General features: G+C 37.0%; 1 protein-coding gene across 2 annotated transcripts in view; it reads left to right on the forward strand.

Annotated features, from left to right (window-relative positions):
* The window catches only part of ZFPM2 (zinc finger protein, FOG family member 2), a 471,767-nt gene that overhangs the window by 294,329 nt on the left and 165,155 nt on the right, over positions 1–12,283 (forward strand). The window lies entirely within an intron of this gene.

Here is a 12,283-nt window from a genome sequence, read left to right on the forward strand (position 1 = left end):
ACATTTCAGTTTTTGAAATATTTTAAATATATTTTTGATATGTACTTTATTTCGTAGTAATAATAATTAAATGAGTATATAGTAAACTGTTGGTAGAAGTAGAAGTGCATGGCTTAAATCGAGCGATAAATGTAATAAAAGATTTTATAATTGGGTTTTAGATAGAATTATTAAAATATAAGCTATATTTTATAGATTTTCAGCATATACTGGAGAAAGCCTCAGTATTTTTAACTTTAAAATTAAAGTGTAGGGGCGCCTGGGTGGCTCAGTCGGTTGAGTGGCCGACTTCGGCTCAGGTCACGATCTCGCGGTCCGTGAGTTCGAGCCCCGCGTCGGGCTCTGTGCTGACAGCTCAGAGCCCGGAGCCTGTTTCGGATTCTGTGTCTCCCTCTCGCTGACCCTCCCCCGTTCATGCTGTCTCTCCCTGTCTCAAAAATAAATAAACGTTAAAAAAAATTTTAAAGTGTAATCCGGGGAGCTCCTGGGTGGCTCAGTTGAGCATCCGAGTCTTGATTTTGGCTCAGGTCATGATCCCAGGGTCTCAGGATCAAACCCTGTGTTAGGCACCACACTGAGCATGGAGCCTGCTTAAGATTCTCTCTCTCCTTCTGCCGCTCCCCCCCCCCCCACACTCATGCTCTCTCCCTCTAAAATAAAAAGTAAAATAAGGTGTGACCTTAAATTTTCATGAAGATTCTTTAAAATGAGTGGATTAGACACTTCTCATCTATTACTACACTGTCATTTGGTCATGGACCATCAAATATACATTGATATTTCCAAATGTATTAGTCATATACTTGAAATATCATGAGATGGATTATAAATATTGCTTTAAATAACCTATCTGTATGTCACTTCGGTATTTTTATTATCAATATACTGTGAGCATCTAGAGGAAGTGTAGCTTTCATCATTCTGTTCCTAAGAGTTTTTATCTATAGTAGATATTTAATAAATATTTATCAAATGAATAATGAATATACCCAATTTCTAGTAAAGTATAAAGTGATCATTTTAAGAGCAGAATAACCTAAATAAGTCTTTTAAAATAGAAATGGCATAAAGAAATCCAAAAATAGCCAAACTGTGGAAAGAGCCCAAATGTCCATCAACTTATGAAAGGATAAAGAAGATGTGGGTTATGATACACATCACACTCACATATGTATGTATATGTATATGTATACATATATGTATATGTATACGTATATGTATACGTATACACATATGTATATGTGTGTGGAATATTACTCAGCCATCAAAAAGAATGACTTCTTGCCATTCGCAACAAAGTGGATACACTGGAGTGTATTATGCTAAGTGAAATAAGTCGGTCAGAGAAAGACAAATACCATATGATTTCACTCATGTGGAATTTAAGAAACAAAACAGATGAACACAGGAGAAGGCAGAAAAAAAAGGGAGAGAGGGAGGCAAACCATCAGAGACTCCTAACTGTAGAGGAGAAACTGACGGTTGCTGAAGGAGAGGTAGATGAGGGATAGGCTAAATGGGTGATGGGTGTTAAGGAGGGCACTTGTTGTATTGAGTACTGGGTGTTGTGTGTTCAGTGATTCATCACTGAAGTCTACTCCTGAAACCAATATTACACTATATGTTAACTAACTAGAATTTAAATAAAACCTGAAACAAACAAAAATAATGGTTATCGTTCACTACTAATTAGAGTAATTTTATTTGTAACATTACATCTTTTATGTGGCAAAACCCACATCTGGACAATGTTGGTCCAACCTTTAATATCGTGTACTCACAACTAAATGCAGAATTTAACCCCTGGTATTTGCACTCAACCATTAAGTTTTTACAGATGTGTTAGTTTGTCATGTTAACATTAAGTATTCTTTCTAATACACATGTTGATGCTTTTATTCATATGTCTACGCCTTTGTAAAGAATATGGCTGGAGAAATTTGTCCAGGGGCAGTATTTATAAAGGCTTATCTCATTTGGTTCTGCTTTCATAGCATGTTCCTTTCGTTGCCCCAGATTCACAGGTATGTTGCACAAAGGTCCCCTGGATTGGGAGCTTGTAGAGGTGAATCAGTTTCATTGGTTGGCATCTTCTTCTCCTTATTTTTCTCCATGGGAAACAAAGCAGGGTACTTCTGGAAGGGAAGGCTACTCTCATTGAGTTGGGCACTCGGCTTTTATTCTCTGGAAGTACAGAATTAGTATAGTCCTTCTGCATCTGTTGATTTGGAGAAAAATATTGAAAACTACTCTCATGGTCAGAGTCTTACTTTACATACTTAATTTAAGTGTTTGCAATATTCTTGTTATTAAAATGTCTCACAGATTAGATAAGCTTTGTTCCATTCCTCTATAGCACCTTCACACTTCTGCCAACCATACTGCCAAGCTCTTAAGCTTTTGCACCCAACTTTAAATAATTTGTCTCATAAAAATCTGCTTTCCCCAAAGGTGCTATATACATCCCAGCACCTATACATCCCAGCATGTACTATATGGTTTAACAATGCCATCATTTGGCTTTTTTCTCTTTGGAGACACCTTTCTCATTCCTATTCTTCCAGTTGATGTTAGACTCTTAACATCAGTTTCAAATCGCAGGTATATTTTAAGTTCAAGATATAGGTGAGTTCTTACTACTTTATGGTTATAGAGGAAAATACAGGTACAAATCATGAAAACAAAGCATGTATATATAAGGAAAAAACCGTCTGCATTTGGTTTTAAAATTTACTCTATTGTTAATACCAGGATTGCCCTTTTTCTGTGGAAGGGAAAAGCTGATATTAAGATTGGCTAAAATGGTAATAAGGAGACAGTCTAAAAGGTGTCCGAAAGATTCATTACATAGTGCAGTGGATTAATTCATGAGGGACAGACATATCTCAGTATCTGAGGATGACTTTGTGCAGGATATAGCTTTTTCTTTCTTCCACAGAATGCCTTTGGGGTAAATCGCAAAAAGAGACTGCTGAATAGAATTGACCACTATTTTTTTTATGTGTAAATAGGTCATCGATAGTTGAATGTGTGTGTGTGTGTGTGTGTGTGTGTGTGTGTGTGTGCGCGTGCGCATCTGCAGCACCCTCCATATAATTCTTCATACTAACATTTTATTTTGACCACACCACTGACCTCACCGTTTTCCTTGGTATTAATATTCCAAGGTAAAGTACAGTAGGCGGCTTTATTTACTGCATCAGCAATTAAAAAATAGTAGTGTTTCCTTAAGTCAGTATAAGCCCAGTGTATTAAATTTTCATAAATATCTTCACACTCAAGATTTGAGTTTAGACTTGACAAAAATTCTATAGTAGAAAGTCTTACGATGTTATTGTCAAGCTGGAAGGACATATGAGATCATCTTACAAAGCAGAAAGATGCGACATATGAGAGGTTAAATGATTGATCCCAGGTCACACAGCTGGGATCACGGCTTTCCGGTCCCTGCTCCCCTCCACAGGTTTACGTCAGGGGGGATACTCGAGAGCAGTTTACTTTTTCCTTCCCAAGGCTTCGGTGCTGACACTCTTTTGCACATTGCACTAGGTGCAAGCCCAGAAATTCTGCCAGGAGCAAAACAACACTCCTTAAACACTCTGTGACTTTCAGAACTGTATAAAATAAAAGGTTGAAGTTAATGGTTGCCAGCTTGGAGGGAGTAGTTCCTCTTCGGAGCCAAATATATGTGGAGAACAGATGAGACTGTGGGAGTGAATTGGCAAAAGGGAAAGAGAAATGAATCTATTCTTTTTTTTGAAAATGAAAGTATAATAAATATCTGGATAATTTAGTTGTTTGTTATTCATTTAGAGATTCTTCCCATTTGAAAAATGAAAAATCTGTATCTTTCATGTGTGTATTCTTAAACAGTAATTTTCAATTATTTTTCTAACTATCATGAAATAATCTTTTTTTCTGGAAGTAAAGAGATTATTTTAATGACCTGGATATATGGAACTGTGTTCACTTTCTTAAAAGATCATTATTTCTCATACTGAAATTTCTATCTTTAAGCAGTGACTCATGTTGTCATAATGGGTTTCCACAATTTTGAGAACTAAAAGCAAATATACCTCAGAGATAATGATTATTTAAATTTTTGGTTCTTAGAGATAAAACTGTCTTTGACATAAGGAGTATGGATGGATATAGTAGCCAAGAATTCTATCATTTTATTTCACACTCATTTTGTTTTTGAAAAGTCTCTTATCGTGTTCGAGATCCCACATACCACAGTGATCTTAAAGACGTTTGTTAGCAGACTTCTCTGGAATTTCACTCTCATGCTGTCCTTAAAGGATATTTTGTGGAACTGTGCTCAAGAGAAATGCTATTCTAATGACACCTTCCTAATATTTCCATTCATAAATCTATTCTGTGCCTAATGGTATAGTGTAGTGGTCCTTGGTAGGGCACATCATGGATGCCTTTCCAGTTTAGACTTTTTATGTATTTTCTAATTTAAGACTATTCTTAATTTATTTGAACTTGAGTTTGAAAATGTGTCTAGCGGGGGCGCCTGGGTGGCTCAGTCGGTTGAGCCTCCGACTTCGGCTCAGGTCACGATCTCACGGTCCGTGAGTTCGAGCCCCGCGTCGGGCTCTGGGCTGATGGCTCAGAGCCTGGAGCCTGCTTCCGATTCTGTGTCTCACTCTCTCTCTGCCCCTCCCTCGTTCATGCTCTGTCTCTCTCTGTCTCAAAAATAAATAAACGTTAAAAAAAAATTTATAAAAAAAAAATTAAAGAACTGAAGTCTCATTAAAAAAAAAAAAAGAAAATGTGTCTAGCACATCAGTCTTTTTCAAGCAAGGGAAATTTGATTATCTTTTACTAAGTTGAGTTTTGTTGTTTCCTAAACAATTACTGTAGGTAAAATACTTGGTATGAGTTTGAAAGCTCCTAAAGTTACTTCTTCATTTGTTTCAAGTTTTTATTTATGTATTTATCCACTTAACTAATCTCTGTATCCAATGTGGGGCTCGAGCTTATGACCCCAAGATCAAGAGTTGCATGCTTTTCTGAACCAGCCAGGTGGCCCTGGTTACTTCCTTAAATCTGTTTGTGTCTCTCTTTCTCTCTCTCTCATTTTTAGACACAATAAACAAAAGGAAGGTGGCAATTCTTACTCAAGGGATATCCCAGTGTAGTTCAGTGGCCATTTTATTATTTTTTAAACGGAAGGACATGATTTGCATGGAAACACATGAAAAGCCTAGTCATGTCTGAATGATGTCTGGCATTAGTTAATCATGGAGAATATCTAGGTGTTATTGCTGAGAACCTGTTTTTATATCATCACACAGATAATGTTGACCCTACAAGACCACATGGAATAGAGTTATTCCGTTTATGTAGTCTAAAGTGATACTCTGTTTTTTAAAGAAAAAAAAAAGTATCGGCCTCAGCAGGATCAAGCTCAAACCCTGTATAACTTTTTAAAGGATTTTACTAAAAGCCACAGGTTTGGTAGGTGCAAATCTTCATTCTAAAATTTTTTTTTTTATGTTTATTCATTTTTGAAAGAATGTCTCTCATTTTGAAACAATGTCTCTCTAGAGACAGAGCACAAGCAGGGGTGGGGCAGAGAGACAGGGGACACAGAATCTGAAGCAGGCCCCAGGCTCCGAGCTGTCAGCACAGAGCCCAAAGCGGGGCTCCAACTCACAAACCGCGAGATCGTGACCTGAGCCGAAGTCGGATGCTCAACCGACTGAGCCACCCAGGCGCCCCTGGAAGTCTTCATTCTAAAAGTCTAGTTTTTAAATATTTTAATTTTTTAAGTAAATCTCCACCCAACGTGGGGCTCAAACTCACAATCCTGTGATCAAGAGTTACATGCTCCACCAATGGAGCCATCCAGGCACCCCCATACTAAAAGTTTTATAGTTCCAGTCAAATCAGTGATGTTGAGACTGTATGTCACACACAGAACTACTGAAAACATAATTGTGTAGGGCCTTGCGTTATTACTTGACATTTCTCCCCACTCTGGGTACTCCAAGATTTTAAGTTTTTATGCTCCCATAGGATAGACTGTTTGTGAAGGGAATTTTTAAATTCAAGCTCACTGTCACTAGAGACATCATACAGTTACAGGGAGAGTGATACAATGTTTTCGTGACTGTCAGATTGTGTTTAAATGTAATTCCAGTGTGCAGAACCGCTTGGATATATTAACTGAAACTTTTACTGTGTAGTAAGTACAAGGTCAAATCACATACAGTACCATTTTTCTTTTTCATTTAGATGTAGGCAATAATTCAGTTGGGGGAGATTGGCTTTTTTTCTGGTTCTAAATCTAATGTCTACAGTGATTTGGAAAATGTTCTATGCCTACTCTCAAATATGTTTTTATAGCTGGAGAGAATAGAAACAGCTATTAATTTTGTCAGCTAAGCTTCAGCCCTTTTCACCTATTGCCCAGTTAAGGAATCAACATGCTGAGAGCATTTTTATCCACATCGAACTCCATCTCATGGCATTGGCTTGAGATTCCCTAATGAGATTTTGTTATATTTCCCAAACTAAAGTCAATGGAGGCCAATTTTTCCATCAGGTGACACTTGTAGCTCTTTTAAAAGGCTGTAAAGTCAGGCTCTTCTCATAGGTCAGATTTTCCTAAGACTTCTAGCTCTTCCTAAGCCTCATTTTGGAAATCTTCAACAAATATTTCCAGCAAAATTTGGAGTCCCTAAGACAGCATTATGTCACCAGTTTCTTGGGTTAGAATTATCTTCTGTTCTTTACCTTTGGGCTGTCTACTTTTATCTCCATTAACCTTTTGGCTTGAGTATAAACATTTATTGAAGGCTACCTCCTTTGTCGGTCCAGTAACTCCAAAGGTTAGTGAGAAGTGGATGCTAGTTTGACCTCTTTTATCCACATTAGATGATTCTAATTATTCCTAAGAAATGACACTTTTGACCCATTTTGTCCTTGTCAAGTTTGTCTTGTGGTAGGCTGTCGAAGCATGAAACTCTGGGTTCAAACAGTGTCCACGAGTGCACATTTTTCTAACTTGCAATGTGGAGCCTCAAATTTCCTTTTCTTTTTAAAACGTGCCAGTTTAAATGAAACTCAGGGCTCCTGTTATGCACCTTGAATTGATTTATTACTGAAAGAGACTGCCTAGATTTAAAACGCAAACTTTAACCTGTAAAAACCCATGGGTTATTGAATACGGGGGAAAAAAATGAAAAAAAAGCTTTGCATAAGTGAGGATAAGCTAGGTTTTGCTGAGGTTGCAAGCAACTCTCATATCACAATGGCTTTTTACGTAAAAAAAAAAAAGTTCCTTTCCTTATCACACTACATGGCCATTGTGATTGCCAAGGCTTCCTCCTCACGTGCTCCCACGATCACTGCCGCAAAGCAAGGCATGGCGATGAGTCCATTGGCTCTTACAGCTTTTGTGTGGAAGTGACATGAGCCATCTCTTGTTCAATTTCATTGGTCACATGAAGTCACATGGCCATACCTGACTTTAAAAGAGATCTGGAAAGTGGAGAGTTGGAAACAATTTATCAATAGCACTAATGACTACCGCTGTGTTTAAAGAGTTTTTCTCTTGATTTTTATGCTAATAACTGTAGGCATTACCAGCACCTGAGAAAAACAAAGATTCAGTAAATGCTTTTTGTACATTTTTAGTTTATTTCTTCATGTAGCTATTTAGCAGAAGTGTTACATGCATTTACAGTGTACTAAACACTGTGCTGGTTGATTTAGACAACTGTCCTTGAGATAGAAACCATTGTCCCCATTTTACACATGTGTAATCTGCAATTCACGACATTCAGGTTTAAGTGATTTCCCAGTCGTGGAGCCTGCCCATAGCACATAGTAGGATTCAAACCTAGGTCATCCGACTCCAAGAAAAGTAATGTCCTTTCTGTTCTGCCTCGACTATAAGGTCAACAGTAAATCATGAAATGTTTTAAATACTTAATTGTAGAAGTGGAAATTATTACAGTCACCACTATGTATTTTCTTGTACTTTAAAACAAGAACATTTAGTATATCTAATAATTGTGGAATGACAACATAGGTTTAATGTTATTCTAAGAAGCTGTTTTATACCTTTTGAGTACATTTCATAAGGAGCTTAAAGTGTTTCTTTAAACTGTAAGTCAGTAAATATGAATCCCTTTTGTGTTAGTTTTCTATTGCTGCTGAAACAAATTACCACAAATTTAGTGGCTTACAACAACACAAATTTATTATCAGTTCTGTAGGTGAGAGGTCCAATATGGATCCCATTAGACTGAAATCAAGGTGGAATGCATTCCATTCTGGAGGTTCTAGTGGAGAATACCTTTCCCACTATTCAAGCTGGTGGCAGAATTCAGTTCCTTGAGGTTGCAAAACTGAGGTCCCTGTTTCCTGCTTCCTGAAACAGAGTCATCCCAGTTTCTGGACACCACTGTGCTCCTTAGTTTATAAACTCAGTATGCCATCCTCAAAGGCAGCAAAGGCAGGTGGAATCCTTTTCATATCGAGTTCCTTTGATCTACTGTGTTGCCTCTCCTGTCTTCAGGAACTCAGGTGTTCAGACTGGGCCTGTCCAGATAATCTAGGATATTTCCACCATTTCACAGTCCTACACCTTCATCACTTCTTTAAAACCCTTTGCCCAAGTAAGGTAACATATTGACAGGTTCCAGAGAATTAGGGCATGGGACTACGTTTATATCCACTCTCTTTCCCAACATATTGTGCCGACTGTGTGCTCTGTAGGATACTAATAAACATCTTGGTCTTGCGGTCTTCATTTGTGAAATTAGGGAATGAAACTCACTGAACTTTGAAGTTGCTTTCAGTTCTTAACATTCTAGACTTGTATGAGTCCTTATGGTAGAGACCTGGGAAAGTGAACCTAATGATCAGTGTGGATATTATTGTTATTTTCTATTCATGGATTTTGCCGGAGTGTAGATTTCATATAATCCTGGCTAACTCCTTCCTTCTCACACTTGGTAATCTTCTTTGAAGTCAGTCAATCTCTACGAAAGTTGACTTCTTCAGAAAGAAATTGACTTACCTCCTCAAAACTGTAATAACTGGTCCCTTGAGATTTTTTATCTGCTTATTATTTATTTCACAGCTTTGGTAGAGCTTTCAGCAAGTTTTAGCTACATTTTTGCTTTGGCTTTATTGATTTAGAGTAAAAGAAATTGTTTTTCCTTCAATTCAGTTTCTTAATAAGTCCGATTCTATCTATGCCCAGGTTTCCAAAGTTTTAAAAGGTATGATGCCTAATGTACTATTAAGGAAAGATATTAATTAACTAGTTTTATTTGCACCATGAGATTAATTCCTTTGAGTCTTCATTTGCTTATATACTAAATGGAAAAAGTTAATACCTAAGCCCTCGAGTTTAAAAATCAAAAAAGATAATTGAACGGAAGTACAGTGTCCAACATTTAGTGTTCAATAGATGTAAATGACTAATATTGTTGTAACAGTAGTAGTGGGGGGGGGGGATAAATCATCCCAGTTTGCCAAGGAATTTCTCGTTTAAAGGCTGAAAATCCAGCATCCTGGGGAACCCTTCAGTCTCAGAAAAACCCAAATGGTTGGTCACCCCAGGAGTCTAGCTGGAGACAGCTAGAAATAGATACGATGTTTTCCTTTTACCAGCCATTTGACCTAAAAGAAGTCATTAATCTTTGAGTTGCAGGTTTTTCTTTTTTATCTGAGAATGGATATGAAGACTAAATAAAGTTAAGTGTCTAACAGAAAACCCGCACAAGTAGCGTAAGTAATAGTACCCTTATTCTTCCTGGTTAAACAACCTTTACTGGCTTCCTTTGCTTAGAAATTTAAGCATAAAAGGTTTTGCCTGATATAAAAAAAAACATCTTTCAAAATAGCTTCTAACCTGCCCTTCCAGACACATTGCTGTTATTCCTCTCCCACCTGTCAGTAATGAAAATATTGATGATGATGGTGACGATGATGATAGCTAATACTTATCTAGTACTTTCTACGAATCAAGAATGGCTGTAAAGACTTTGTAAGAACTCAAAAGCAAAGTGTCCCAGAACTGCTCACCATTGCCTGTACTCACGACTCATATACTGCTCAGACTTTGTCCATGGCATACCACCAATTGCAAATTTTCCCCATTTATCCTTTAAGAGCCTGTCTAAATGTCACCTCCGCTATGATATCTTCCCAGAATCCACAAGACAGAACTTTCTTTCTTGCCCTGCATTAATCCCAAAACAATTTACACATGACTTTTTGCTCTTATCATGCGACTGTTTGCATTATATTCAACTTTTTTCTTAGGTATCTGTATCTTTCACCAAAAAGAAAGATGCCTTAATATTGCTAGCACCAAAAAACACAGGACCAGGATAGAGGTGGTTTGTATATTCATAAGATGAATGGAAGATTATAGTATCAGCAAATCAACTGATTTACTTTACACTAAAATATTCCCTAAAGAATTTAAATGATCAATATCTAGTTTTCATATATCTGTGGAAAATTGTGAAAGCTGATTTACTGTGTAGAAATCCATGTGGCTTTAAGAACTGTGGAGTGTAAAGATTAAATAAAAAGTATGACTTTCCCATAAAATAAGAATACAGTAGAAATGGGGGAGGTGCCTGTTGTTGAAATCTGTTATTTAAAACCAGAAAAGAACAAGTGTTACAAATAAGATCGCGAAATCTCCTACATAATAACTGTCTACCGAAATGGTGGACTCTCTCTTGTGACTCGTTCTGCTTTTTGCCTGGAGACCTGCTGAGCCTGATCTGTGGGTTTACCTGTTTCTCTGGTAGTAAAGGGAGCTGACATATGCATAATTAAGACCTAATATTAATTGGATATGGGTCATTATCATTTCAGATTGAAGAAGCTTACTTGCCCTCAATTGTGTTTTCAAATGGAAGTAAATAAAAATGGTCACTCAGACTGATAACCGTAAAGATAACTTGCTAACATCTTTGCCTGTATTGTTAAAAAAAAATAGTATAAAATTGCTTCTTTTCTACAGGCCTTTAGACTGTATTCTTCTTTCCTGTATTCTTCTTTCCTACAGACTATATTTTCAGGGATAATTTCTATAGTTTGTTACTAGAGAAGTTTCTCGGAATGTGTAGAGCACCAGATAAACGTTTTTAATGGTTGTACTTACCAAATATTAAGATGTATAGTTGAAAAGTGAACAATTACGATGTGTGGTTGAAAAGCGAACAATTTAAAATTGAATCAAAGAACGAATACGAAAAATCAGTATGCTAGCATTTCTTACAATTGATCTGGCTTACCATCTCTTAAATTTGAAATATTTTTTTCAGACTTTTAAAAAAATTTATCCATGATGGTTGTTTTTTTTTTCATTAAACAGTATATTTTACGGTAGTTTTACCTCTTATAATTGATACTTTAAAGAATGGGTTGACATTCATCTTACGCCTAGTCGTCAATATGGGTTTGCAGCTAACAACAGATCTGTGTGTCTCAGGCGCAATCATTGTTGTTATTTAGTGGGGGAAATGGGTTTTCCAGATTCCTGAGGGATTTGAAATGACCAGATTACACGGAACTCCACAAGTGAATATTTATTAATGCCAATTTGGGAAATTTGCAGCAAAGTCCCAGAATGAGCCACGATCTCTGTGGCAGGATCATATCTAGGTGAAGATTCAGTTCAAACATTACCTTGAGACCCTTGCATTGTACTCTGGGTTTTGTGATATTTGATATACAGACATGGTCTGGTGGATGATAAAAGTCTGACTGCTAGTTCACTGTGACTCATCGGGAAACAACAGTCTTGCTAAGGCTCACTTGTTTCCTCCTCAGTTCATTTCCTGCCATGTTTAATGTAATTAAAGGCAAATAATTCGCGTTCCAAACAGCCTAAATTGATAAACCTTTTGAGCCTTATGTTGAAAATGTACAACCGGAAACATTTTGTTCAAACTAGGGCGAGTGTCTCCCTGTCTCTGTGCTTCCCAGAGCGAGGTATGTCATGCTTTAGTTGCTCTGCATCTGAATTTATTCACGATTCCTCTTTTATACTCTTTCTGGAGACAATGTATGGTGAATCATTAGCATTATTATTATTTCAGTTACAGTCAGACTGCATATCCACACTTAGCAAAGGAGGTTAGGTAGATTTCATTATTCATTTGAAATAAATTCCGACTCTAATAAAAATGTTGCTCAGGGTAGAGCTTTGAAATGGATCCTGATTCTTTAAATTCTTTCCTGTCTGTTTCAGGAAATAGTGAGATCCTGTTGATAGTAAAGTACAATGTGT

This window comes from Neofelis nebulosa, chromosome 14, assembly GCF_028018385.1.
Source record: "Neofelis nebulosa isolate mNeoNeb1 chromosome 14, mNeoNeb1.pri, whole genome shotgun sequence".
In the NCBI taxonomy this organism is placed as follows: Eukaryota; Metazoa; Chordata; class Mammalia; order Carnivora; family Felidae; genus Neofelis; species Neofelis nebulosa.